The sequence below is a fragment of the Leuresthes tenuis genome, unplaced genomic scaffold (genome assembly GCF_036924035.1).
Source record: "Leuresthes tenuis unplaced genomic scaffold, fLeuTen1.0.hap1 SCAF_40, whole genome shotgun sequence".
Lineage (NCBI taxonomy): Eukaryota > Metazoa > Chordata > Actinopteri > Atheriniformes > Atherinopsidae > Leuresthes > Leuresthes tenuis.
Genome location: NW_027325394.1, coordinates 24,809 through 52,641, shown reverse-complemented (window position 1 = coordinate 52,641; position 27,833 = coordinate 24,809). Strand labels below are relative to the sequence as shown.

The 27,833-nt window shown below is 42.4% G+C and overlaps 4 non-coding genes and 3 pseudogenes across 4 annotated transcripts; 2 read left to right on the top strand and 5 right to left on the bottom strand.

Moving 5' to 3' along the window:
- Positions 1 to 824: 824 nt before the first annotated feature.
- On the top strand, positions 825 to 1,015 carry LOC140285447 (U2 spliceosomal RNA). Its single transcript, XR_011910485.1, has one exon. It is a non-coding gene; the product is annotated as a U2 spliceosomal RNA (small nuclear RNA).
- A 7,617-nt stretch (positions 1,016 to 8,632) lies between these two features.
- Positions 8,633 to 8,809, bottom strand: LOC140285477 (U2 spliceosomal RNA; annotated as a pseudogene).
- A 4,970-nt stretch (positions 8,810 to 13,779) lies between these two features.
- LOC140285478 (U2 spliceosomal RNA) lies at positions 13,780 to 13,970 on the top strand. Its single transcript, XR_011910509.1, has one exon. It is a non-coding gene; the product is annotated as a U2 spliceosomal RNA (small nuclear RNA).
- A 10,208-nt stretch (positions 13,971 to 24,178) lies between these two features.
- Positions 24,179 to 24,366, bottom strand: LOC140285468 (U2 spliceosomal RNA). Its single transcript, XR_011910504.1, has one exon. It is a non-coding gene; the product is annotated as a U2 spliceosomal RNA (small nuclear RNA).
- A 275-nt stretch (positions 24,367 to 24,641) lies between these two features.
- Positions 24,642 to 24,755, bottom strand: LOC140285427 (U5 spliceosomal RNA). Its single transcript, XR_011910467.1, has one exon. It is a non-coding gene; the product is annotated as a U5 spliceosomal RNA (small nuclear RNA).
- A 411-nt stretch (positions 24,756 to 25,166) lies between these two features.
- LOC140285412 (U2 spliceosomal RNA) lies at positions 25,167 to 25,300 on the bottom strand (annotated as a pseudogene).
- A 302-nt stretch (positions 25,301 to 25,602) lies between these two features.
- Positions 25,603 to 25,692, bottom strand: LOC140285409 (U2 spliceosomal RNA; annotated as a pseudogene).
- Between the last annotated feature and the right edge of the window lie 2,141 nt (positions 25,693 to 27,833).

The window sequence follows — 27,833 nt, the reverse complement described above, 5'->3', positions numbered from 1 at the left end:
TGTCACACAGCCCAAACATATAACATTTCAGGACACACCACACAGTTAACAACCACAGTCAAGCGTGTCAAAGCCCAAACATGTAACATTCAACAGGACACTTACACAACACATTCAAATCAAACAGTCAGACAACATACAAGAACCTATACCCCAGCCGGCATTGCTCCCTGCCTATTTTCCTACAACTCACTATGTGTGCGCACACCTTTATTCACAAACTCTTCAACTTATACTCTTTTACCGAAGCTGCTACAGCTCGATTGGCCAAATACCCTTAGATCCTATTTCGGTGAATTTGACATCTGCCTTGCATGTAACAGATTAGCGGTTTAGCAGTTTTAATTTAGTTTGAGTGAAGGAATTCATTTTATAGCAAAATCCGAAATCGTGAAGAACTCATGGAAGTAAGCTTATTCTCGGATTCCTGAATCTTTAGATTTGCTCTTTGTTTTACTGCAAAGTACAACGTTGAGCAGCACTAATGAGTTGTTTCTATTTTTGGCAGGCTTTACCTTTGCGGATGAAGCCCTTTCTGTCTGTGCAAAAGAAATCTTGTTACTGTGCAGAGTGACTTCTCTGAGTAGAGTCGCCTTACTTGTTGCGACTGTGCCAATGTTCGAAGCTGGAGTGCAAAGTTGTTGCTTGAATGGTGCTCGCTGGAGCGTGCGGTAGTGTAAAGTTATACCATTTAAAAGGGCTGAAGAGTGCTCAGTGCAGCGGGTGGGCCGAGGTGCAAAGTGACACTATGGCCATAAAAAGAACACCGCTACAAGTGCGCATTGTGCCAGGAAGGGCCCTCGGACGTGAACCAGTGGACAGTTATCGCTTCTCGGCCTTTTGGCTAAGATCAAGTGTAGTATCTGTTCTTATTAGTTTAATGTCTGATGTGTCCTCTATGCGAGGACTACATATTAAATGGATTTGTATCAATAGGAGTTGAAAAAGGAGCTTGCTCCGTTCACTCCAAGCATCGACCCGGTACTGTAGTGCCCCTGGGAACGGTGCGCTCTCCTCTGCTCTTGTGAAAAAGCAAACAGCGGTGCAGGATGGAAGTTTCAGGGAGCCCAAGATGAAACTTTCTTTTAGTCTGCTGAGAAAAGAGAGTGAATGCGAAGTAGACTTTAACACGGTTCTGGGAGCGAGCCGAGTGCGGGCTAACCAGGAGAATTGCTTGAAAGAAACGCGACACCGAATGAGCGGTCAGAACAAAGCCTCAATACGGTGTTCCTGTGGTGTTTTTATAAAATGCGGTGAAAAAAAAGGTGTGAATGCCCCATAGAAAACTAAAAGGTGGAGCGGAAGTGTTCGGCTGCAAGAAGGTGTGAATGTCCGACTATATTTGGTGAAAAGCAGGTGAAGCAAGGTCTGAATGCCCAACCTTACATTATCAAAAGCGAGATCAGAGGTTTTTGGCTGCAAGAAGGCCATAGTTTGCCAAAAGTGGGTAAGGTGCGAATGACCGACTAAATATCAACAAAAGTGGGGGCGGAGGTCTTCGGATGCAAGTGGGTGTGAATATCCCACCATAGAAGTATGGTGGAGAGGAAGCTGTGAATGGCCGACCATAGTTTGCAAAAAGCGGGTGAGAAAAGGTGCGAATGTCCAACCATACATGATCAAAACAGGGAGCGGAGGTGTTTGGCTGCGACAAGGTGTGAATGTCCACCCATAATTAATGAAAAGCGGGCAACAAGTAGGTTCGAATGCCCAACCATACATCATCAAAAGCAGGAGTGGATGTGTTCGGCTACAAGAAGGTTTGAATGTCCGAGCATAGTTTGTAAAAAGCGGGTAAGAAAAGGTTCGAATGCCTGAACATACATGATCAAAAGCAGGACTGGATGTGTTCGGCTACAAGAAGGTTTGAATGTCCGACCATAGTTGGTAAAAAGTGGGTATGAAAAGGTTCGAATGCCCAAAATCGGCTGAAAAAAACTGTGTTCGGCTGCAAAAAGGTGTGAATGTTTGACTAAAGTTTGTAAGACAAGGTTCGAATGCCTGACAATGTATGATCAAAAGCGGGAGCGGAGGTGTTCAGCTGCAAGAAGGTCTAAATGTCCATCATTAATTGCTAGAAAACATGAAAGAAAATTTTCGAAAATCAATCTGCATATGATCATAAGTGGGAGAGGAGGTGTTCAGCTGCAAGAAGGTGTGAATGTCCTACCATAATTGCTGAAAAATGTGTTAGAAACGGTAGGAATGCCGGACCATACATCATCAAAAGCTAGAGAGGTGGTGTTCGGCTGCAAGTAGGTGTGAATGTCTGACTAAAGTTCAAATATATTAACAAAAGCGGGAGGAGAGCTCTTCGGATGAGTGGTTGAGAATTTCCAACCGTAATCTATAAAATGCGGTGAAAAAAAAGGTGTGATAGAAACCTAAAAGGTGGAGCGGAAGTGTTCGGCTGCAAGAAGGTGTGAATGTCCGTCTATAGTTGGTGAAAAGCAGGAAAAGCAAGGTCTGAATGCCCAATCTTACATCATCAAAAGCGAGATCAGAGGTGTTTGGCTGCAAGAAAACGGGTTAGGTGTGAATGACCGACTAAATATCAACAAAAGTGGGGGCGGAGGTCTTCGGATGCAAGTGGGTGTGAATATCCCACCATACAAGTATGGTGGAGAGGAAGCTGTGAATGTCCGACCATGGTTTGTAAAACGCGGGTAAGACAAGGTGCGAATGTCCGACAATGTATGATCAAAAGAGGGAGCGGAGGTGTTCGGCTGCAAGGTCTGAATTTCCAACCATAATTTGTAAACACCGTTGAAGAAAAGCCTCGAAAGCCCGACTATACACCATCAAAAGCGGGAGCAGAGGTGTTCAGCTGCAAGAAGGTCTGAATGTCCACCAATAATTACTGAAAAATGGGTAAGAAGAGGTGTGAATGCCCAACTATACATCATCAAAAGCAGAAGTGGATGTGTTCGGCCACAAGAAGGTTTGAATGTCCGACCATAGTTTGTAAAAGGCGGGTAAGAAAAGGTTTGAATGCCCGAACATACACAATCAAAAGAGGGAGCGGAGGTGTTTCTTTGCAAGAAGGTGTGAATGTCCGAGCATAGTTTGTAAAAAGTGGGTAAGAAAAGGTTCGAATGCCCGAACATACACCATCAAAAGAGGGAGCGGAGGTGTTCCGCTGCAAGAAGGTGTGAATGTCCGAGCATAGTTTGTAAAAAGCGGGTAAGAAAAGGTTCGAATGCCCGAACATACACCATCAAAAGAGGGAGCGGAGGTGTTCCGCTGTAAGAAGGTGTGAATGTCCAACCATAGTTGGTAAAAAGCGGGTAAGAAAAGGTTAAAATAACCGACTCTACACAATCAATAGCGGGAGCGGAGTTGTTCGGCTAAAAGAAGGTGTGAAAGTCCGACCATGGTTTGTAAAAAGCGGGTAAGAAAAGGTTCGAATGCAAAAATATACACCATCAAAAGCGGAAGCCGAGGTGTTCGGCTGCAAGTAGGTCTGAATGTCCACCCATAATTAATGAAAAGCGGGCAACAAGTAGGTTCGAATGCCCAACCATACATCAACAAAAGCAAGAGTGGATGCGTTTGGCTACAAGAAGGTTTGAATGTCCGAGCATAGTTTGCAAAAAGCGGGTAAGAAAAGGTGCGAATGCCCGACAATGTATGATCAAAAGAGGGAGTGGAGGTTTTCGGCTACAAGAAGGTTTGAATGTCCAACCATAGTTTGTAAAAAGCGGGTAAGAAAAGGTGCGAATTCCCGAACATACACCATCAAAAGAGGGAGCGGAGGTGTTCCGCTGTAAGATGGTGCGAATGTCCGACCATAGTTGGTAAAAAGCGGGTAAGAAAAGGTTCGAATGCCCGAATATATACCATCATAAGCGGAAGCGGAGGTGTTCGGCTGCAAGAAGGTGTGAACGTCCGACCAAAGTTTGTAAAAAGCAGTTAAGAAAAGGTTCGAATATCCAACCAAACATAATCAAAAGTGGGAGCAGAGCTGTTCGACTGCAAGTAGGTGTGAATTTCCACCCATAATTCCTGAAAAATGGGTAAGAAAAGGTGCGAATGCCCAACCATACATCATCAAAAGAAGAAGTGGATGTGTTCTGCTACAAGAAGGTTTGAATGTCCGACCATAGTTTGTAAAAAGTGGGTAAGAAAAAGTTCGAATGCTCGAACATACACCATCAAAATTGGAAGCGGAGGTGTTCCGCTGTAAGACGGTGTGAATGTCCGACCATAATTGGTAAAAAGCGGGTAAGAAAAGGTTAAAATACCCGACTGTACACAATCAATAGCGGGAGCGGAGTTGTTCGGCTACAAGAAGGTGTGAAAGTCCGACCATGGTTTGTAAAACGCAGGTAAGACAAGGTGCGAATGCCCGACAATGTATGATCAAAAGAGGGAGCGGAGGTGTTCGGCTGCAAGGTCTGAATTTCCAACCAATAATTACTGAAAAATGGGTAAGAAAAGGTGTGACTGCCCAACTATACATCATAAAAAGCAGAAGTGGATGTGTTCGGCTGCAAGAAGGTGTGAATGTCCGAGCATAGTTTGTAAAAAGTGGGTAAGAAAAGGTTCGAATGCCAAAATATACACCATCAAAAACGGAAGCCGAGGTGTTCGGCTGCAAGTAGGTGTGAATGTCAGATCATAATTTGCAAAAAGCTGATGAGAAAGGTGTGAATGACCGACAATAATTACTGAAAAATGTGTTAGAAAAGGTAAGAATGCCGGACTATTCATCATCAAAAGCAGAGAAGAGGTGTTCGGATGCAAGAAGCTGTGAATGTCCAGCCATAATTACTCAAAAACGGGTAAGAAAAGGTAGTATTGCCAGACCATAAATGATCAAAACAGGGAGCGGAGGTGTTCCGCTGTAAGAAGGTGTGAATGTCCGACCATAATTGGTAAAAAGCGGGTAAGAAAAGGTTAAAATACCCGACTGTACACAATCAATAGCGGGAGCGGAGTGGTTTGGCTACTAAAAGGTGTGAAAGTCCGACCATACATCCTCAAAAGCAGAACTGGATGTGTTCGGCTACAAGAAGGTTTGAATGTCTGACCATAGTTTGTAAAAAGCGGGTAAGAAAAGGTTCGAATGCCCAAACATACACCATCAAAAGAGGGAGCAGAGGTGTTCCGCCATAAGAAGGTGTGAATGTCCGACCGTAGTTGGTAAAAAGCGGGTAAGAAAAAGTTCGAATGGCCAACCATACATCATCAAAAGCAGGACTGGATGTGTTCGGCTACAAGGTTTGAATGTCCGAGCATAGTTTGTTAAAAGCGGGTAAGAAAAGGTTCGAATGCCCGAACATACACCATCAAAAGAGGGAGCGGAGGTGTTCCGCCATAAGAAGGTGTGAATGTCCGACCGTAGTTGGTAAAAAGCGGGTAAGAAAAGGTTAAAATGGCCGTCTGTACACAATCAATAGCGGGAAGGGATGTGTTCGGCTACAAGAAGGTGTGAAAGTCCGACCATGTTTTGTAAAAAGCGGTTAAGAAAAGGTGTCAATGCCCGACAATGTATGATCAAAAGAGGGAGCGGAGGTTTTCGGCTGCAAGAAGGTCTGAATGTCCAACCATAATTTGTAAAAACCGGGGAAGAAAAGGCTCGGAAGCCCGACTATACACCATCAAAAGCGGGAGCAGAGGTGTTCAGCTGCAAGAAGGTCTCAATGTCCATCAATAATTGCTAAAAAACATGAAAGAAAATTTTCGAATATCAAACCGCACATGATCATATGCGGGAGAGGAGGTGTTCAGCTGCAAGAAGGTGTGAATGTCCACCCATAATTCCTGAAAAATGGGTAAAAAAAGGTGCGAATGCCCAACCATACATCATCAAAAGCAGGTGTGAATGTCAGATCATAATTTGCAAAAACCTGATGAGAAATGGTGAGAATGCCCGACTATACACCATCAAATGCGGGAGCGGAGGTGTTCGGCTGTGAGTAGGTGTGAATGTCCGACCATACTTGCTGAAAAATATGACAAAGCAGTTTATGACATATGACATATGATATATAATAATAATAATATGACACCTCCGTTCCCTCTTTTGATCATACATTGTCCGGCATTCGCACCTTTTCTTACCCGCTTTTTACAAACCATGGTCGGACTTTCACACCTTTTAGTAGCCGAACAACTCCGCTCCCGCTATTGATTGTGTACAGTCCGGTTTTTTAACCTTTTCTTACCCGCTTTTTACCAACTATGGTCGGACATTCGCAGCATCTTACAGCGGAACACCTCCGCTCCCTCTTTTGATGGTGTATGTTCGGGCATTCGAACTTTTTCTTACCCGCTTTTTACAAACTATGGTCGGACATTCAAACCTTCTTGTAGCAGAACACATCCACTTCTTCTTTTGATGATGTATGGTTGGGCATTCGCACCTTTTCTTACCCATTTTTCAGGAATTATGGGTGGATATTCACACCTACTTGCAGTCGAACAGCTCTGCTCCCACTTTTGATTATGTTTGGTTGGATATTCGAACCTTTTCTTAACTGCTTTTTACAAACTTTGGTCGGACGTTCACACCTTCTTGCAGCCGAACACCTCCGCTTCCGCTTTTGATGGTATATATTCGGGCATTCGAACCTTTTCTTACCCACTTTTTACCAACTATGGTCGGACATTCACACCGTCTTTCAAGTGTAACACCTCCGCTCTCTCTTTTGATGGTGTATGTTCGGGCATTTGCACCTTTTCTTACCCGCTTTTTACAAACTATGGTCGTACATTCAAACCTTGTAGCCGAAAACCTCCACTCCCTCTTTTGATCATACTTTGTCGGGCATTCGCACCTTTTCTTACCCGCTTTTTACAAACTATGCTCGGACATTCAAACCTTCTTGTAGCCAAACACATCCACTCCTGCTTTTGTTGATGTATGGTTGGGCATTCGAACCTACTTGTTGCCCGCTTTTCATTAATTATGGGTGGACATTCACACCTTGTCACAGCCAAACACCTCCGCTCCCTGTTTTGATCATGTATGGTTGGACATTCGCACCTTTTCTCACCCGCTTTTTGCAAACTATGGTCGGCCATTCACAGCTTCCTCTCCACCATACTTGTATGGTGGGATATTCACACCCACTTGCATCCGAAGATCTCCGCCCCCACTTTTGTTGATATTTAGTCGGTCATTCACACCTTACCCGTTTTCTTGCCGCCAAACACCTCTGATCTCGCTTTTGATGATGTAAGATTGGGCATTCAGACCTTGCTTTTCCTGCTTTTCACCAACTATAGATGGACATTCACACCTTCTTGCAGCCGAACACTTCCGCTCCACCTTTTAGGTTTCTATCACACCTTTTTTTTCACCGCATTTTATAGATTATGGTTGGAAATTCTCAACCACTCATCCGATGACCTCTCCTCCCGCTTTTGTTAATATATTTGAACTTTAGTCAGACATTCACACCTACTTGTAGCCGAACACCACCTCTCTAGCTTTTGATGAGGTATGGTCCGGGATTCTTACCGTTTCTAACACATTTTTCAGCAATTATGGTAGGATATTCACACCTTCTTGCAGCTGAACACCTCCTCTCCCACTTATGATCATGTGCGGATTGATTTTCGAAAATTTTCTTTCATGTTTTCTAGCAATTAATTATGGACATTTAGACCTTCTTGCAGCTGAACACCTCCGCTCCCGCTTTTGATCATACATTGTCAGGCATTCGCACCTTGTCTTACCCGCTTTTTACAAACTTTAGTCGAACATTCACACCTTTTTGCAGCCGAACACAGTTTTTTGCAGCCGAATTTGGGCATTCGCACCTTTTCATACCCACTTTTTACCAACTATGGTCGGACATTCACACCGTCTTACAGCGGAACACCTCCGCTCCCTCTTTTGATGGTGTATGTTCGGGCATTCGAACCTTTTCTTACCCGCTTTTTACAAACTATGCTCGGACATTCAAACATTCTTGTAGCCAAACACATCCACTCCTGCTTTTGATGATGTATGGTATGGCATTGGAACCTACTTGTTGCCCGCTTTTCATTAATTATGGGTGGACATTCACACCTTGTCGCAGCCAAACACCCTGTTTCGATCATGTATGGTTGGACATTCGCACCTTTTCTCACCCGCTTTTTGCAAACTATGGTCGGCCATTCACAGCTTCCTCTCCACCATACTTGTATGGTGGGATATTCACACCCACTTGCATCCGAAGACCTCCGCCCCCACTTTTGTTGATATTTAGTCGGTCATTCGCACCTTACCCGCTTTTGGCAAACTATGGCCTTCTTGCAGCCAAAAACCTCTGATCTCGCTTTTGATGATGTAAGGTTGGGCATTCAGACCTTGCTTCACCTGCTTTTCACCAAATATAGTCGGACATTCACACCTTCTTGCAGCCGAACACTTCCGCTCCACCTTTTAGTTTTCTATGGGGCATTCCCACCTTTATTTTCACCGCATTTTATAAAAACACCACAGGAACACCGTATTGAGGCTTTGTTCTGACCGCTCATTCGGTGTCGCGTTTCTTTCAAGCATTTCTCCTGGTTAGCCCGCACTCGGCTCGCTCCCAGAGCCGTGTTAAAGTCTACTTCGCATTCACTCTCTTTTCTCAGCAGACTAAAAGAAACTTCCATCCTGCACCGCTGTTAGCTTTTTCACAAGAGCAGAGGAGAGCGCACCGTTCCCAGCGGCACTGCAGTACCGGGTCGATGCTTGGAGTGAACGGAGCAAGCTCCTTTTTCAACTCCTATTGATAAAAATCCATTTAATATGTAGTCCTTGCATAGACATATCACATATTAAACTGATAAGTACAGATGGATTATCTGCAATTAGTAAAGAGAGTAGAGGACGATCTCTCTCGTTGGAAGTCCTTACCTATATCACTTATGGGGAGAGTTACAACCATTAAAATGATGATACTACCAAAAGTTAACTATTTGTTCTCAATGATCCCCATAAAACCATCTGCTACTTGGTTTAAGTCACTAGATTCATGCATCTCCAAATTTCTGTGGAAAAACAAACCACCACGTATTAGTTTAAAAACCCTACAGAAGACCAAGGACAGTGGTGGATTAGATTTACCTCATTTTCAGCACTATTCCTTAGCCAATAGGTTACAATATATATCAAAATGGTTTAAACCTTGTTGTTGTCACAGTTCCCAGAGACGTTGTAATCGTTGAGGATTCTATATTCACCCCCTCATTAGAGGCACGTGTTGCAGATTGATGACACTGAATCTTCTTCTCTGTTCATTGCTGGCATCATTCCCAGCATCGTAAGTGTTCGTGGCATTGTTAGCCTCTTCTTCTGGATCTTGATATCGAGCATCCTTTTGTATTTCTGGTTTGTAAGTCCTCTCTCTTCGTTCACCGGAGTCTTCGTCTCTTTGTCCTTGAGTTTGGTGATTTTTTCTTCTTTTGATGCCTTGACACAGTGTGACAGGTGATACCACATGGGAGATCCTTTAACTTGGACTGCTGTCCCTGTGCTGCGAAATGGCTGTGCTGCTCAAATGGTCTCTCCTTCATCATATACACAGTTATTTATACATCACCTTCCACCATGAAGCGTTGTCCCTTTTTGTTTCTCTCTTTGTTCTTAAAATGCTGTTATAAATGTCTAAACCAATCCATTAAACTAGATCATTTTGGCAGTAAAGCGATCTACAATGTGCTTGGTCGCAAAGCTGCTCATCTGTGGTAAACAGCTCTTCAGAAAGGCATTCTTCAATTGATTTCACTCATTTTATGTAATAATTTTGTGATTTCCTACAAAACTACACTTCTTCTCCCATCTGTCTGAGTATTTAATATTGTCTGGGTCCCGTTAAAACATGTATTTTTCCCATCTAATTCCTTGTTTGCTTTAAAACAAGTATTCCCCATTTTCTATCCCTTCAGTAGCCAACCAGTTTGTATGGAGTACACTGGAGCAACTTGACTGATCAGTAAAACACTGCTTTTGTTGTCACCGCAAGGCTTCCCCCGTCGGTTGTTTCACTGAGACACTACTGAGTAACTACAACTCAACACAGTTTATACACATAACATTCATATACATACTAACAAACAAACAAACAATAATTTATCGCAATTTTCTCATCTCTGTTTGAACGTACACCCAGGTAAATATTCCTGTAGTCTTCTCATACCGACTATGGACCCATTCATTGTTTAACTTCACTGTTTTGCAAATCCTAATTGAATATTACACATTGACATTGAACTTTACTGGATAAGCAGGTCTTCATTGCATTCAGCAGCCTATATGTGAGCATTTATGTGTAAGCTGTTCTTCTTTGCATTTATCAGCAGCAAGCAATTCTTCACTGCACATGCATATGTAAATAGTAAAACAATTCCAATGTGTTAGCGAAACCTTCTATATCACAGTGGTTTCTAAGGTCTATTTTAAGTTCTTTGCCATCAGTGAGATGACATTGTTTACAAAGTGTGTCAAATTATCACTGAAGATCTTTTCAGGAATTTCAAATCTAGAAATGAGTTATTTTACGCGTGATTTTGCTACTGAGAGTGCATCTGCTTGTGCACATGGAAATATTTCAGACCATTTGGTAAAAACCTCTGTTGTCACTGAGCAGAATCGTTTCCCTTAACATTAATTTAGTTCAATGAAATCTACAAAATAATGAAATAATGAAATCCAAACAAATATGTTGAAAAAGATACACTGGCTTAGGGAATTATCTTCGTTTTGGTCTTAGATTGCCCTGTGGAATGTATTTTGCACATATTTGACCTGCTAGACAAAACTTTATTCATTTATTTATTCTAAAAAAATGTTTTTAATAATTAGTAAAACCATATGCTGTAAAAACCTGGTTCATTATTGCTTCCATCCCTCCTGTTGAGACATGACATGGTCCGTGGCTCAATACTGCAGCATATTTAAACAAATTCTTTGGCAGTATGGTTTTCCTTCCGGTCATTCATACGAGTCTATTGTAGATGGCAATTGAATAACATCTAATAATGCTAAAATATTTGTAGTTTATACATTTAGCTGTGGATGTCAACATACCTGTTTTCCCAATGCTGTGTTAACACATGTACAGTTGAGAAGGCATACTGACTGTCAGTGTAAACGTTAACAACCTTTTTGTTATTTAATTTACAAGCTTCAGTTAAAGCTACCAATTCGACTGCTTGAACAGAGTAATTTTTTGGTAGTGGTTGTTTTAAGAAAACTTCAGTTTCTGTTACTACTGCAAATCCTGTAGCATTTGTGCCATCAGGGTTTTTTTCCTTGATCTGTTGAATAAATATAGTTATTTCTGCATTTTCATAAGGTATATCAGTTAAGTCTGGCCTGGGTAAAACACTGATGGTTATTTCTGGCTTTCCATCTGTGGGGTAGGTAGCAGTGTGGATGGATTAAGTGTAGCACATCTCTCGACAACAAGGTGTGGCTGTGAAAGAAGAACTGTTATGTAGGAGAGATGTCTGGTAAAGATATTTTGTTAAGTAACCATATCACAGCCACTGCATGAGGTACCTTAAGTGTTAATGGGTGAAATAACACCATTATTGTTGATGCCTGCACTGCCAATGGCTTCTGGCCATTGATTCAAAAGTACGATCTCGTCCCTTTTTCCCCCTTTCAGTGGACACTGGCCCCTAATTACCGCAATTCAGCAGGGGGTCTTTCATTAGGAGTACTGGACTCCCCCGTGCACGGTTTCAGCTCCGACCCTGGACAGCGGAAAAAACTTTGAGATCTGGTTTGAGGACCCAATTGTTGAGAAAAGTCTCTCAATGAGACTCAGAGTTGCTGGAGTCAGTTAATGCAAAGGTTTAATCTTGCAGCAAGTTCAAGAATGTGTGTGTGTATGGGTGTATGTGTGCGAACGTGTGTGAGTTTGTGTGTGTGAGAGTTTAAAGAACCTGTAATCCACAGGCAGGCCTTAACTAGCATGGCACGGGTCCAGCCTGTCTCATCTTTTTTGGAAGGTCCAGCGCTCGGCCGTAACCCTTCTGTCTGTTTGGACTCTCACATACATTCGGTTAATCATAGAAAAACGAGAACAAAACTTTTTAGCCCCTTAAATTCATAAAACAGACATGGTGCAGTTATTTCCATTCTAGAAAATAAGAGTAATCACCACCATTCCTATAAATTCTGGATATTCTAACAATCTGAATCTTTTTTAAATGTTCGATGAAGCCCTTTGCTGTTCTGTTTAGAGACTCAGCTGATCATAAACCAAGTTTTGCTCTTGAACCAAGCTTCTAAACTCTTCACCTTTTTCATTTCTCAGTTAGTATTCACTTTAAAACTGATTAAAAGAAAAATTAAATGAATGCCTATCAACAAATGTGGGATCTAAACTCTAGTGCTTCCTCTAAAATAATTTCCTTTCTCAATTCAGAAATGTGTGTGTGTAAGTCACAACACCCGTGACACCAAAACGGCTTTCTTTTCTCTCTTTTCTCTACACTCTGCACTGTGAGCACACACAACAAATCAGAAAGGCTTTTTTCTCTCTTTTCTACATTATGGACTGTGGGGACACAAAACCGCTCTCTCTTTTTTTTTTTTGATTGTGTGCCAGGGCGTTGTCTCACGTATTAGATTATGCTTAAGATACGAATGAGTTTATCAGTCACATCAGAATCCATACATACTGATCCTCCCGTAATAAAATGGTCGGATCTTATCAAACACACTTTGTTTCTTGTGACAAGTCAGCGAAACAGCGTATACACGTCAAGACACTGAATCAAGTTTGCCACAAGAACTCATAAGTTTGGCAGTATTGCTCTGCCGTCAGCAATCATACACCCATTTTATTTTCATGAGACATGTGCAGGCACCTGTTCATCTACTGTTCTATCACTATGAATTAGTTTATCTATTATCAATAAGGATACTTCTACAACTACTATCAAAGTATGTCCGGACTTCTTATGTTGTCAGTTGCTATATATGAATAAGTGGGTTGCTACTGAAAAGCATTAAGCATGTCACACAGCCCAAACATATAACATTTCAGGACACACCACACAGTTAACAACCACAGTGAAGCGTGTCAAAGCCCAAACATGTAACATTCAACAGGACACTTACACAACACATTCAAATCAAACAGTCAGACAACATACAAGAACCTATACCCCAGCCGGCATTGCTCCCTGCCTATTTTCCTACAACTCACTATGTGTGCGCACACCTTTATTCACAAACTCTTCAACTTATACTCTTTTACCGAAGCTGCTACAGCTCGATTGGCCAAATACCCTTAGATCCTATTTCGGTGAATTTGACATCTGCCTTGCATGTAACAGATTAGCGGTTTAGCAGTTTTAATTTAGTTTGAGTGAAGGAATTCATTTTATAGCAAAATCCGAAATCGTGAAGAACTCATGGAAGTAAGCTTATTCTCGGATTCCTGAATCTTTAGATTTGTTCTTTCTTTTACTGCAAAGTACAACGTTGAGCAGCACTAATGAGTTGTTTCTATTTTTGGCAGCCTTTACCTTTGCGGATGAAGCCCTTTCTGTCTGTGCAAAAGAAATCTTATTACTGTGCAGAGTGACTTCTCTGAGTAGAGTCGCCTTACTTGTTGCGACTGTGCCAATGTTCGAAGCTGGAGTGCAAAGTTGTTGCTTGAATGGTGCTCGCTGGAGCGTGCGGTAGTGTAAAGTTATACCATTTAAAAGGGCTGAAGAGTGCTCAGTGCAGCGGGTGGGCCGAGGTGCAAAGTGACACTATGGCCATAAAAAGAACACCGCTACAAGTGCGCATTGTGCCAGGAAGGGCCCTCGGACGTGAACCAGTGGACAGTTATCGCTTCTCGGCCTTTTGGCTAAGATCAAGTGTAGTATCTGTTCTTATCAGTTTAATGTCTGATGTGTCCTCTATGCGAGGACTACATATTAAATGGATTTGTATCAATAGGAGTTGAAAAAGGAGCTTGCTCCGTTCACTCCAAGCATCGACCCGGTACTGTAGTGCCCCTGGGAACGGTGCGCTCTCCTCTGCTCTTGTGAAAAAGCAAACAGCGGTGCAGGATGGAAGTTTCAGGGAGCCTAAGATGAAACTTTCTTTTAGTCTGCTGAGAAAAGAGAGTGAATGCGAAGTAGACTTTAACACGGCTCTGGGAGCAAGCCGAGTGCGGGCTAACCAGGAGAATTGCTTGAAAGAAATGCGACACCGAATGAGCGGTCAGAACAAAGCCTCAATACGGTGTTCCTGTGGTGTTTTTATAAAATGCGGTGAAAAAAAAGGTGTGAATGCCACATAGAAAACTAAAAGGTGGAGCAGAAGTGTTCGGCTGCAAGAAGGTGTGAATGTCCGACTATATTTGGTGAAAAGCAGGTGAAGCAAGGTCTGAATGCCCAACCTTACATCATCAAAAGCGAGATCAGAGGTTTTTGGCTGCAAGAAGGCCATAGTTTGCCAAAAGTGGGTAAGGTGCGAATGACCGACTAAATATCAACAAAAGTGGGGGCGGAGGTCTTCGGATGCAAGTGGGTGTGAATATCCCACCATAGAAGTATGGTGGAGAGGAAGCTGTGAATGGCCGACCATAGTTTGCAAAAAGCGGGTGAGAAAAGGTGCGAATGTCCAACCATACATGATCAAAACAGGGAGCGGAGGTGTTTGGCTGCGACAAGGTGTGAATGTCCACCCATAATTAATGAAAAGCGGGCAACAAGTAGGTTCGAATGCCCAACCATACATCATCAAAAGCAGGAGTGGATGTGTTCGGCTACAAGAAGGTTTGAATGTCCGAGCATAGTTTGTAAAAAGCTGGTAAGAAAAGGTTCGAATGCCTGAACATACATCATCAAAAGCAGGACTGGATGTGTTCGGCTACAAGAAGGTTTGAATGTCCGACCATAGTTGGTAAAAAGTGGGTATGAAAAGGTTCGAATGCCCAAGTTCGGCTGAAAAAAACTGTGTTCGGCTGCAAAAAGGTGTGAATGTTTGACTAAAGTTTGTAAGACAAGGTTCGAATGCCTGACAATGTATGATCAAAAGCGGGAGCGGAGGTGTTCAGCTGCAAGAAGGTCTAAATGTCCATCATTAATTGCTAGAAAACATGAAAGAAAATTTTCGAAAATCAATCTGCACATGATCATAAGTGGGAGAGGAGGTGTTCAGCTGCAAGAAGGTGTGAATGTCCTACCATAATTGCTGAAAAATGTGTTAGAAACGGTAAGAATGCCGGACCATACATCATCAAAAGCTAGAGAGGTGGTGTTCGGCTGCAAGTAGGTGTGAATGTCTGACTAAAGTTCAAATATATTAACAAAAGCGGGAGGAGAGGTCTTCGGATGAGTGGTTGAGAATTTCCAACCATAATCTATAAAAAGCGGTGAAAAAAAAGGTGTGATAGAAACCTAAAAGGTGGAGCGGAAGTGTTCGGCTGCAAGAAGGTGTGAATGTCCGTCTATAGTTGGTGAAAAGCAGGAAAAGCAAGGTCTGAATGCCCAATCTTACATCATCAAAAGCGAGATCAGAGGTGTTTGGCGGCAAGAAAACGGGTAAGGTGTGAACGACCGACTAAATATCAACAAAAGTGGGGGCGGAGGTCTTCGGATGCAAGTGGGTGTGAATATCCCACCATACAAGTATGGTGGAGAGGAAGCTGTGAATGTCCGACCATGGTTTGTAAAACGCGGGTAAGACAAGGTGCGAATGTCCGACAATGTATGATCAAAAGAGGGAGCGGAGGTGTTCGGCTGCAAGGTCTGAATTTCCAACCATAATTTGTAAACACCGTTGAAGAAAAGCCTCGAAAGCCCGACTATACACCATCAAAAGCGGGAGCAGAGGTGTTCAGCTGCAAGAAGGTCTGAATGTCCACCAATAATTACTGAAAAATGGGTAAGAAGAGGTGTGAATGCCCAACTATACATCATCAAAAGCAGAACTGGATGTGTTCGGCCACAAGAAGGTTTGAATGTCCGACCAGAGTTTGTAAAAGGCGGGTAAGAAAAGGTTTGAATGCCCGAACATACACAATCAAAAGAGGGAGCGGAGGTGTTTCGCTGCAAGAAGGTGTGAATGTCCGAGCATAGTTTGTAAAAAGCGGGTAAGAAAAGGTTCGAATGCCCGAACATACACCATCAAAAGAGGGAGCGGAGGTGTTCCGCTGTAAGAAGGTGTGAATGTCCAACCATAGTTGGTAAAAAGCGGGTAAGAAAAGGTTAAAATACCCGACTCTACACAATCAATAGCGGGAGCGGAGTTGTTCGGCTAAAAGAAGGTGTGAAAGTCCGACCATGGTTTGTAAAAAGCGGGTAAGAAAAGGTTCGAATGCAAAAATATACACCATCAAAAGCGGAAGCCGAGGTGTTCGGCTGCAAGTAGGTCTGAATGTCCACCCATAATTAATGAAAAGCGGGCAACAAGTAGGTTCGAATGCCCAACCATACATCAACAAAAGCAGGAGTGGATGTGTTTGGCTACAAGAAGGTTTGAATGTCCGAGCATAGTTTGTAAAAAGCGGGTAAGAAAAGGTGCGAATGCCCGACAATGTATGATCAAAAGAGGGAGTGGAGGTTTTCGGCTACAAGAAGGTTTGAATGTCCAACCATAGTTTGTAAAAAGCGGGTAAGAAAAGGTTCGAATGCCCGAATATATACCATCATAAGCGGAAGCGGAGGTGTTCGGCTGCAAGAAGGTGTGAACGTCCGACCAAAGTTTGTAAAAAGCAGTTAAGAAAAGGTTCGAATATCCAACCAAACATAATCAAAAGTGGGAGCAGAGCTGTTCGACTGCAAGTAGGTGTGAATTTCCACCCATAATTCCTGAAAAATGGGTAAGAAAAGGTGCGAATGCCCAACCATACATCATCAAAAGAAGAAGTGGATGTGTTCTGCTACAAGAAGGTTTGAATGTCCGACCATAGCTTGTAAAAAGTGGGTAAGAAAAAGTTCGAATGCTCGAACATACACCATCAAAATTGGGAGCGGAGGTGTTCCGCTGTAAGACGGTGTGAATGTCTGACCATAATTGGTAAAAAGCGGGTAAGAAAAGGTTAAAATACCCGACTGTACACAATCAATAGCGGGAGCGGAGTTGTTCGGCTACAAGAAGGTGTGAAAGTCCGACCATGGTTTGTAAAACGCGGGTAAGACAAGGTGCGAATGCCCGACAATGTATGATCAAAAGAGGGAGCGGAGGTGTTCGGCTGCAAGGTCTGAATTTCCAACCATAATTTGTAAACACCGTTGAAGAAAAGCCTCGAAAGCCCGACTATACACCATCAAAAGCGGGAGCAGAGGTGTTCAGCTGCAAGAAGGTCTGAATGTCCACCAATAATTACTGAGAAATGGGTAAGAAAAGGTGTGAATGCCCAACTATACATCATCACAAGCAGAAGTGGATGTGTGCGGCCACAAGAAGGTTTGAATGTCCGACCATAGTTTGTAAAAGGCGGGTAAGAAAAGGTTTAAATGCCCGAACATACACAATCAAAAGAGGGAGCGGAGGTGTTTCGCTGCAAGAAGGTGTGAATGTCCGAGCATAGTTTGTAAAAAGTGGGTAAGAAAAGGTTCGAATGCCAGAACATACACCATCAAAAGAGGGAGCGGAGGTTTTCCGCTGTAAGAAGGTGTGAATGTCCGACCATAGTTGGTAAAAAGCGGGTAAGAAAAGGTTCGAATGCCCGAATATATACCATCAAAAGCGGAAACGGAGGTGTTCGGCTGCAAGAAGGTGTGAACGTCCGACCAAAGTTTGTAAAAAGCAGTTAAGAAAAGGTTCGAATATCCAACCAAACATAATCAAAAGTGGGAGCAGAGCTGTTCGACTGCAAGTAGGTGTGAATGTCCACCCATAATTCCTGAAAAATGGGTAAGAAAAGGTGCGAATGCCCAACCATACATCATCAAAAGAAGAAGTGGATGTGTTCTGCTACAAGAAGGTTTGAAGGTCCGACCATAGTTTGTAAAAAGTGGGTAAGAAAAAGTTTGAATGCCCGAACATACACCATCAAAAGAGGGAGCGGAGGTGTTCCGCTGTAAGACGGTGTGAAAGTCCGATCATAATTGGTAAAAAACGGGTAAGAAAAGGTTAAAATACCCGACTCTACACAATCAATAGCGGGAGCGGAGTTGTTCGGCTACAAGAAGGTGTGAAAGTCCGACCATGGTTTGTAAAACGCGGGTAAGACAAGGTGCGAATGCCCGACAATGTATGATCAAAAGAGGGAGCGGAGGTGTTCGGCTGCAAGGTCTGAATTTCCAACCAATAATTACTGAAAAATGGGTAATAAAAGGTGTGAATGCCCAACTATACATCATAAAAAGCAGAAGTGGATGTGTTCGGCCACAAGAAGGTTTGAATGTCCGACCATAGTTTGTAAAAAGCGGGTAAGAAAAGGTTCGAATGCCCGAACATACACAATCAAAAGAGGGAGCGGAGGGGTTTCGCTGCAAGAAGGTGTGAATGTCCGAGCATAGTTTGTAAAAAGTGGGTAAGAAAAGGTTCGAATGCCAAAATATACACCATCAAAAACGGAAGCCGAGGTGTTCGGCTGCAAGTAGGTGTGAATGTCAGATCATAATTTGCAAAAAGCTGATGAGAAAGGTGTGAATGACCGACAATAATTACTGAAAAATGTGTTAGAAAAGGTAAGAATGCCGGACTATTCATCATCAAAAGCAGAGAAGAGGTGTTCGGATGCAAGAAGCTGTGAATGTCCAGCCATAATTACTCAAAAACGGGTAAGAAAAGGTAGTATTGCCAGACCATAAATGATCAAAACAGGGAGCGGAGGTGTTCCGCTGTAAGAAGGTGTGAATGTCCGACCATAATTGGTAAAAAGCGGGTAAGAAAAGGTTAAAATACCCGACTGTACACAATCAATAGCGGGAGCGGAGTTGTTTGGCTACTAAAAGGTGTGAAAGTCCGACCATACATCCTCAAAAGCAGAACTGGATGTGTTCGGCTACAAGAAGGTTTGAATGTCCGACCATAGTTTGTAAAAAGCGGGTAAGAAAAGGTTCGAATGCCCAAACATACACCATCAAAAGAGGGAGTGGAGGTGTTCCGCCATAAGAAGGTGTGAATGTCCGACCGTAGTTGGTAAAAAGTTGGTAAGAAAAGGTTAAAATACCCGACTGCACACAATCAATAGCGGGAGCGAATGTGTTCGGCTACAAGAAGGTGTGAAAGTCCGACCATGTTTTGTAAAAAGCGGGTAAGAAAAGGTGCGAATGCCCGACAATGTATGATCAAAAGAGGGAGCGGAGGTTTTCGGCTAAAAGAAGGTCTGAATGTCCAACCATAATTTGTAAAAACCGGGGAAGAAAAGGTTTGAAAGCCCGACTATACACCATCAAAAGCGGGAGCAGAGGGGTTCAGCTGCAAGAAGGTCTGAATGTCCATCAATAATTGCTAGAAAACATGAAAGAAAATTTTCGAATATCAAACCGCACATGATCATAAGTGGGAGCGGAGGTGTTTAGCTGCAAGAAGGTGTGAATGTCCACCCATAATTCCTCAAAAATGGATAAAAAAAAAAAGGTGCGAATGCCCAACCATACATCATCAAAAGCAGGTGTGAATGTCAGATCATAATTTGCAAAAACCTGATGAGAAATGGTGAGAATGCCCGACTATACACCATCAAATGCGGGAGCGGAGGTGTTCGGCTGTGAGTAGGTGTGAATGTCCGACCATACTTGCTGAAAAATATGACAAAGCAGTTTTCACTTGGTTTGAGTGAAGGATTTCATTTTATATCAAAATCCGAAATTGTGTAGAACTCGTGGAAATAAGTTTATTCTCGGATTCCTAAAGGTTTAGTGTTGTTCTTTGGTATACTGCAAAGTAATACTTTCTATTTTGTTGAAACCTATTCAGACATGGATAAATATTAAGGACAAAGCAGTTTTAACTTGGTTTGAGTGAAGGAATTCATTTTATATCAAAATCCAAAATTGTGTAGAACTGGTGAAAAGAAGCTTATTCTCGGATTCCTAAAGGTTTAGTGTTGTTCTTTGGTATACTGCAAAGTAATACTTTCTTTTTTGTTGAAACCTATTCAGACATGGATAAATATGAAGGACAAAGCAGTTTTAACTTGGTTTGAGTGAAGGAATTCATTTTATATCAAAATCCGAAATTGTGTAGAACTCGTGGAAATAAGTTTATTCTCGGATTCCTAAAGGTTTAGTGTTGTTCTTTAGTATACTGCAAAGTAATACTTTCTATTTTGTTGAAACCGATTAAGTTAAAACTGCTTTGTCCTTCATATTTATCCATGTCATAATAGCTTTAAACAAAAAAGAACGTTGTACTTTGCAGGATAGGAAAGAACAACTAAACCTTTTCAGGAATCCGAGAATAAGCTTCTTATCACCAGTTCTACACAATTTCGGATTTTGATATAAAATGAATTCCTTCACTCAAACCAAGTTAAAACTGCTTTGTCCTTCATATTTATCCATGTCTGAATAGGTTTCAACAAAAAAGAAAGTATTAATTTGCAGTATACCAAAGAACAACACTAAACCTTTAGGAATCCGAGAATAAGCTTCTTATCACCAGTTCTACACAATTTCGGATTTTGATATAAAATGAATTCCTTCACTCAAACCAAGTTAAAACTGCTTTGTCCTTAATATTTATCCATGTCTGAATAGGTTTCAACAAAAAAGAAAGTATTACTTTGCAGTATACCAAAGAACAACACTAAACCTTTAGGAATCCGAGAATAAGCTTCTTATCGCCAGTTCTACACAATTTCGGATTTTGACATAAAATGAATTCCTTCACTCAAACCAAGTTAAAACTGCTTTGTCCTTAATATTTATCTGTGTCTGAATAGGTTTCAACAAAAAAGAAAGTATTACTTTACAGTATACCAAAGAACAACACTAAACCTTTAGGAATCCGAGAATAAGCTTCTTATCACCAGTTCTACACAATTTCGGATTTTGATATAAAATGAATTCCTTCACTCAAACCAAGTTAAAACTGCTTTGTCCTTCATATTTATCCATGTCTGAATGGGTTTCAACAAAATAGAAAGTATTACTTTGCAGTATACCAAAGAACAACACTAAACCTTTAGGAATCCGAGAATAAACTTATTTCCACGAGTTCTACACAATTTCGGATTTTGATATAAAATGAATTCCTTCACTCAAACCAAGTGAAAACTGCTTTGTCATATTTTTCAGCAAGTATGGTCGGACATTCACACCTACTCACAGCCGAACACCTCCGCTCCCGCATTTGATGGTGTATAGTCGGGCATTCTCACCATTTCTCATCAGGTTTTTGCAAATTATGATGACATTCACACCTGCTTTTGATGTTGTATGGTTGGGCATTCGCACCTTTTTTTACCCATTTTTCAGGAATTATGGATGGACATTCACACCATCTTACAGCTGAACACCTCCTCTCCCGCATATGATCATGTGCGGTTTGATATTCGAAAAATTTTCTTTCATGTTTTCTAGCAATTATTGATGGACATTGAGACCTTCTTGCAGCTGAACACCTCTGCTCCAGCTTTTGATGGTGTATAGTTGGGCTTTCGAGCCTTTTCTTCCCCGGTTTTTACAAATTATGGTTGGACATTCAGACCTTCTTGCAGCCGAAAACCTCCGCTCCCTCTTTTGATCATACATTGTCGGGCATTCGCACCTTTTCTTACCCGCTTTTTACAAAACATGGTCGGACTTTCACACCTTCTTGTAGCCGAACACATCCCTTCCCGCTATTGATTGTGTACAGTCGGGTATTTTAACCTTTTCTTACCCGCTTTTTACCAATTATGGTGGGACATTCACACCTTCTTACAGCGGAACACCTCCGCTCCCTGTTTTGATCATTTATGGTCTGGCAATACTACCTTTTCTTACCCGTTTTTGAGTTATTATGGCTGGACATTCACAGCTTCTTGCAGCCGAACACCTCTTCTCCGGCTTTTGATGATGAATGGTCCGGCATTCTTACCTTTTCTAACACATTTTTCAGCAATTATTGTCGGTCATTCACACCTTTCTCATCAGCTTTTTACAAATTATGATCTGACATTCACACCTACTTGCAGCCGAACACCTCGGCTTCCGCTTTTGATGGTGTATATTTTGGCATTCGAACCTTTTCTTACCCGCTTTTTACAAACCATGGTCGGACTTTCATACCTTCTTTTAGCCGAACAACTCCGCTCCCGCTATTGATTGTGTAGAGTTGGGTATTTTAGCCTTTTCTTACCCGCTTTTTACCAACTATGGTCGGACATTCACACCTTCTTACAGCGGAACACCTCCGCTCCCTCTTTTGATGGTGTATGTTCTGGCATTCGAACCTTTTCTTACCCACTTTTTACAAACTATGCTCGGACATTCACACCTTCTTGCAGTGAAACACCTCCGCTCCCTCTTTTGATTGTGTATGTTCGGGCATTCGAACCTTTTCTTACCCGCCTTTTACAAACTATGGTCGGACATTCAAACCTTCTTGTGGCCGAACACATCCACTTCTGCTTGTGATGATGTATAGTTGGGCATTCACACCTTTTCTTACCCATTTTTCAGTAATTATTGGTGGACATTCAGACCTTCTTGCAGCTGAACACCTCCGCTCCCGCTTTTGATGGTGTATAGTCGGGCTTTCGAGCCTTTTCTTCAACGGTGTTTACAAATTATGGTTGGAAATTCAGACCTTGCAGCCGAACACCTCCGCTCCCTCTTTTGATCATACATTGTCGGGCATTCACACCTTGTCTTACCCGCTTTTTACAAACCATGGTCGGACTTTCACACCTTCTTGTAGCCGAACAACTCCGCTCCCGCTATTGATTTTGTACAGTCCGGTTTTTTAACCTTTTCTTACCCGCTTTTTACCAACTATGGTCGGACATTCGCAGCATCTTACAGCGGAACACCTCCGCTCCCTCTTTTGATGGTGTATGTTCGGGCATTCGAACTTTTTCTTACCCGCTTTTTACAAACTATGGTCGGACATTCAAACCTTCTTGTAGCAGAACACATCCACTTCTTCTTTTGATGATGTATGGTTGGGCATTCGCACCTTTTCTTACCCATTTTTCAGGAATTATGGGTGGATATTCACACCTACTTGCAGTCGAACAGCTCTGCTCCCACTTTTGATTATGTTTGGTTGGATATTCGAACCTTTTCTTAACTGCTTTTTACAAACTTTGGTCGGACGTTCACACCTTCTTGCAGCCGAACACCTCCGCTTCCGCTTTTGATGGTATATATTCGGGCATTCGAACCTTTTCTTACCCACTTTTTACCAACTATGGTCGGACATTCACACCGTCTTTCAAGTGTAACACCTCCGCTCCCTCTTTTGATGGTGTATGTTCGGGCATTCGCACCTTTTCTTACCCGCTTTTTACAAACTATGGTCGTACATTCAAACCTTGTAGCCGAAAACCTCCACTCCCTCTTTTGATCATACTTTGTCGGGCATTCGCACCTTTTCTTACCCGCTTTTTACAAACTATGCTCGGACATTCAAACCTTCTTGTAGCCAAACACATCCACTCCTGCTTTTGTTGATGTATGGTTGGGCATTCGAACCTACTTGTTGCCCGCTTTTCATTAATTATGGGTGGACATTCACACCTTGTCACAGCCAAACACCTCCGCTCCCTGTTTTGATCATGTATGGTTGGACATTCGCACCTTTTCTCACCCGCTTTTTGCAAACTATGGTCGGCCATTCACAGCTTCCTCTCCACCATACTTGTATGGTGGGATATTCACACCCACTTGCATCCGAAGACCTCCGCCCCCACTTTTGTTGATATTTAGCCGATCATTCGCACCTTACCCGCTTTTGGCAAACTATGGCCTTCTTGCAGCCAAAAACCTCTGATCTCGCTTTTGATGATGTAAGGTTGGGCATTCAGACCTTGCTTCACCTGCTTTTCACCAAATATAGTCGGACATTCACACCTTCTTGCAGCCGAACACTTCCGCTCCACCTTTTAGTTTTCTATGGGGCATTCACACCTTTTTTTACACCGCATTTTATAAAAACACCACAGGAACACCGTATTGAGGCTTTGTTCTGACCGCTCATTCGGTGTCGCGTTTCTTTCAAGCAATTCTCCTGGTTAGCCCACACTCGGCTCGCTCCCAGAGCCATGTTAAAGTCTGCTTCGCATTCACTCTCTTTTCTCAGCAGATTAAAGAAACTTCCATCCTGCACCGCTGTTTGCTTTTTCACAAGAGCAGAGGAGAGCGCACCGTTCCCAGCGGCACTGCAGTACCGGGTCGATGCTTGGAGTGAACGGAGCAAGCTCCTTTTTCAACTCCTATTGATAAAAATCCATTTAATATGTAGTCCTTGCATAGACATATAACATATTAAACTGATAAGTACAGATACTACACTTGATCTTAGCCAAAATGCCGAGAAGCGATAACTGTCCACTGGTTCACGTCCGAGGGCCCTTCCTGGCACAATGCGCACTTGTAGCGGTGTTCGTTTTATGGCCATAGTGTCACTTTGCACCTCCGCCCACCCGCTGCACTGAGCACTCTTCAACCCTTTTAAATGGCATAACTTTACACTACCGCACGCTCCAGCGAGCACCATTCAAGCAACATCGGCACAGTCGCAGCAAGTGAGGCGACTCTACTCAGAGAAGTCACTCTGCGCAGTAACAAGATTTCTTTTGCACAGACAGAAAGGGCTTCACCCGCAAAGGTAAAGCCTGCCAAAAATAGAAACAACTCATTAGTGCTGCTCTACACAGAAGTCTTTAGTAAAAGGCGAAAGACTTGTACATTATGAAGAGAAACCAGTGTATGATTATCCATCACTGCGGGAGCAGGGCATCAGGCTAGTTGGCATAGCCACCTTCCCCATGGTGAGCTTTGCTTGGTTGAGACGCTTGCTCCCCCCCCTTGCTCCTCGGCTGACCAAGTAGGAACAATCGGGCCATATTCGATGGCTGCCTTGTCTTTTACTCTGTGCAAAAGACAAGGCAGCCACAAACAACACGGGAACACCGTGTTGAGGCTTTGATCTGACTGCTCATTCGGTGTCGCGTTTCTTTCAAGCAATTCTCCCAGTTAGCCTGCACTCGGCTCGCTCCCAGAACCGTGTTAAAGTCTGCTTCGCATTCACTCTCTTTTATCAGCAGATTAAAAGAAAGTTTCATCTTAGGCTCCCTGAAACTTCCATCCTGCACCGCTGTTTGCTTTTTCACAAGAGCAGAGGAGAGCGCACCGTTCCCAGCGGCACTGCAGTACCGGGTCGATGCTTGGAGTGAACGGAGCAAGCTCCTTTTTCAACTCCTATTGATACAAATCCATTTAATATGTAGTCTCGCATAGAGGACATATCAGACATTCAATTCAATTCAATTCAATTCAATTTTATTTATATAGCGCCAGATTACAACAATTGTCATCTCAAGGCACTTAAGTAATATAGTCCAATTCAAGCCAATTGGAATTCAATTCATTGTAATCATGATCCAATTAATTCATATAGAGCCAATTCAAAAAATTAATATCCTAGCTAAGGAAACCAACAGATTGCACCGAAACGTGTCTTCAGTCCAATCTCCCGTCCTGAGCGTGCCTGTGGCAACTGTGGAAAGGAACGACTCCCTTTTAACAGGAAGAAACCTCTGGCAGAACCAGACTCAGGAAGGGTGGCCATCCGCCTCGACCAGCTGGGGTTTAAGAAGATAAGAACAGATACTACACTTGATCTTAGCCAAAAGGCCGAGAAGCGAGAACTGTCCACTGGTTCACGTCCGAGGGCCCTTCCTGGCACAATGCGCACTTGTAGCGGTGTTCTTTTTATGGCCATAGTGTCACTTTGCACCTCCGCCCACCCGCTGCACTGAGCACTCTTCAGCCCTTTTAAATGGTATAACTTTACACTACCACACGCTCCAGCGAGCACCATTCAAGCAACAACTTTGCACTCCAGCTTCGAACATCGGCACAGTCGCAACAAGTAAGGCGACTCTACTCAGAGAAGTCACTCTGCACAGTAACAAGATTTCTTTTGCACAGACAGAAAGGGCTTCATCCGCAAAGGTAAAGCCTGCCAAAAATAGAAACAACTCATTAGTGCTGCTCAACGTTGTACTTTGCAGTAAAAGAAAGAGCAAATCTAATGTTTCAGGAATCCGAGAATAAGCTTACTTTCATGAGTTCTTCACGATTTCGGATTTTGCTATAAAATGAATTCCTTCACTCAAACTAAATTAAAACTGCTAAACCGCTAATCTGTTACATACAAGGCAGATGTCAAATTCACCGAAATAGGATCTAAGGGTATTTGGCCAATCGAGCTGTAGCAGCTTCGGTAAAAGAGTATAAGTTGAAGAGTTTGTGAATAAAGGTGTGCGCACACATAGTGAGTTGTAGGAAAATAGGCAGGGAGCAATGCCGGCTGGGGTATATGTTCTTGTATGTTGTCTGACTGTTTGATTTGAATGTGTTGTGTAAGTGTCCTGTTGAATGTTACATGTTTGGGCTTTGACACGCTTCACTGTGGTTGTTAACTGTGTGGTGTGTCCTGAAATGTTATATGTTTGGGCTGTGTGACATGCTTAATGCTTTTCAGTAGCAACCCACTTATTCATATATAGCAACTGACAACATAAGAAGTCCGGACATACTTTGATAGTAGTTGTAGAAGTATCCTTATTGATAATAGATAAACTAATTCATAGTGATAGAACAGTAGATGAACAGGTGCCTGCACATGTCTCATGAAAATAAAATGGGTGTATGATTGCTGACGGCAGAGCAATACTGCCAAACTTATGAGTTCTTGTGGCAAACTTGATTCAGTGTCTTGACGTGTATACGCTGTTTCGCTGACTTGTCACAAGAAACAAAGTGTGTTTGATAAGATCCGACCATTTTATTACGGGAGGATCAGTATGTATGGATTCTGATGTGACTGATAAACCCATTCGTATCTTAAGCATAATCTAATACGTGAGACAACGCCCTGGCACACAATCAAAAAAAAAAAAGAGAGAGAGCGGTTTTGTGTCCCCACAGTCCATAATGTAGAAAAGAGAGAAAAAAGCCTTTCTGATTTGGTGTGTGTGCTCACAGTGCAGAGTGTAGAGAAAAGAGAGAAAAGAAAGCCGTTTTGGTGTCACGGGTGTTGTGACTTACACACACACATTTCTGAATTGAGAAAGGAAATTATTTTAGAGAAAGCACTAGAGTTTAGATCCCACATTTGTTGATAGGCATTCATTTAATTTTTCTTTTAATCAGTTTTAAAGTGAATACTAACTGAGAAATGAAAAAGGTGAAGAGTTTAGAAGCTTGGTTCAAGAGCAAAACTTGGTTTATGATCAGCTGAGTCTCTAAACAGAACAGCAAAGGGCTTCATCGAACATTTAAAAAAGATTCAGATTGTTAGAATATCCAGAATTTATAGGAATGGTGGTGATTACTCTTATTTTCTAGAATGGAAATAACTGCACCATGTCTGTTTTATGAATTTAAGGGGCTAAAAAGTTTTGTTCTCGTTTTTCTATGATTAACCGAATGTATGTGAGAGTCCAAACAGACAGAAGGGTTACGGCCGAGCGCTGGACCTTCCAAAAAAGATGAGACAGGCTGGACCTGTGCCATACTAGTTAAGACCTGCCTGTGGATAACAGGTTCTTTAAACTCTCACACACACAAACTCACACACGTTCGCACACATACACCCATACACACACACCTTCTTGAACTTGCTGCAAGATTAAACATTTGCATTAACTGACTCCAGCAACTCTGAGTCTCATTGAGAGACTTTTCTCAACAATTGGGTCCTCAAACCAGATCTCAACGTTTTTTCCGCTTTCCAGGGTCGGAGCTGAAACCGTGCACGGGGGAGTCCAGTACTCCTAATG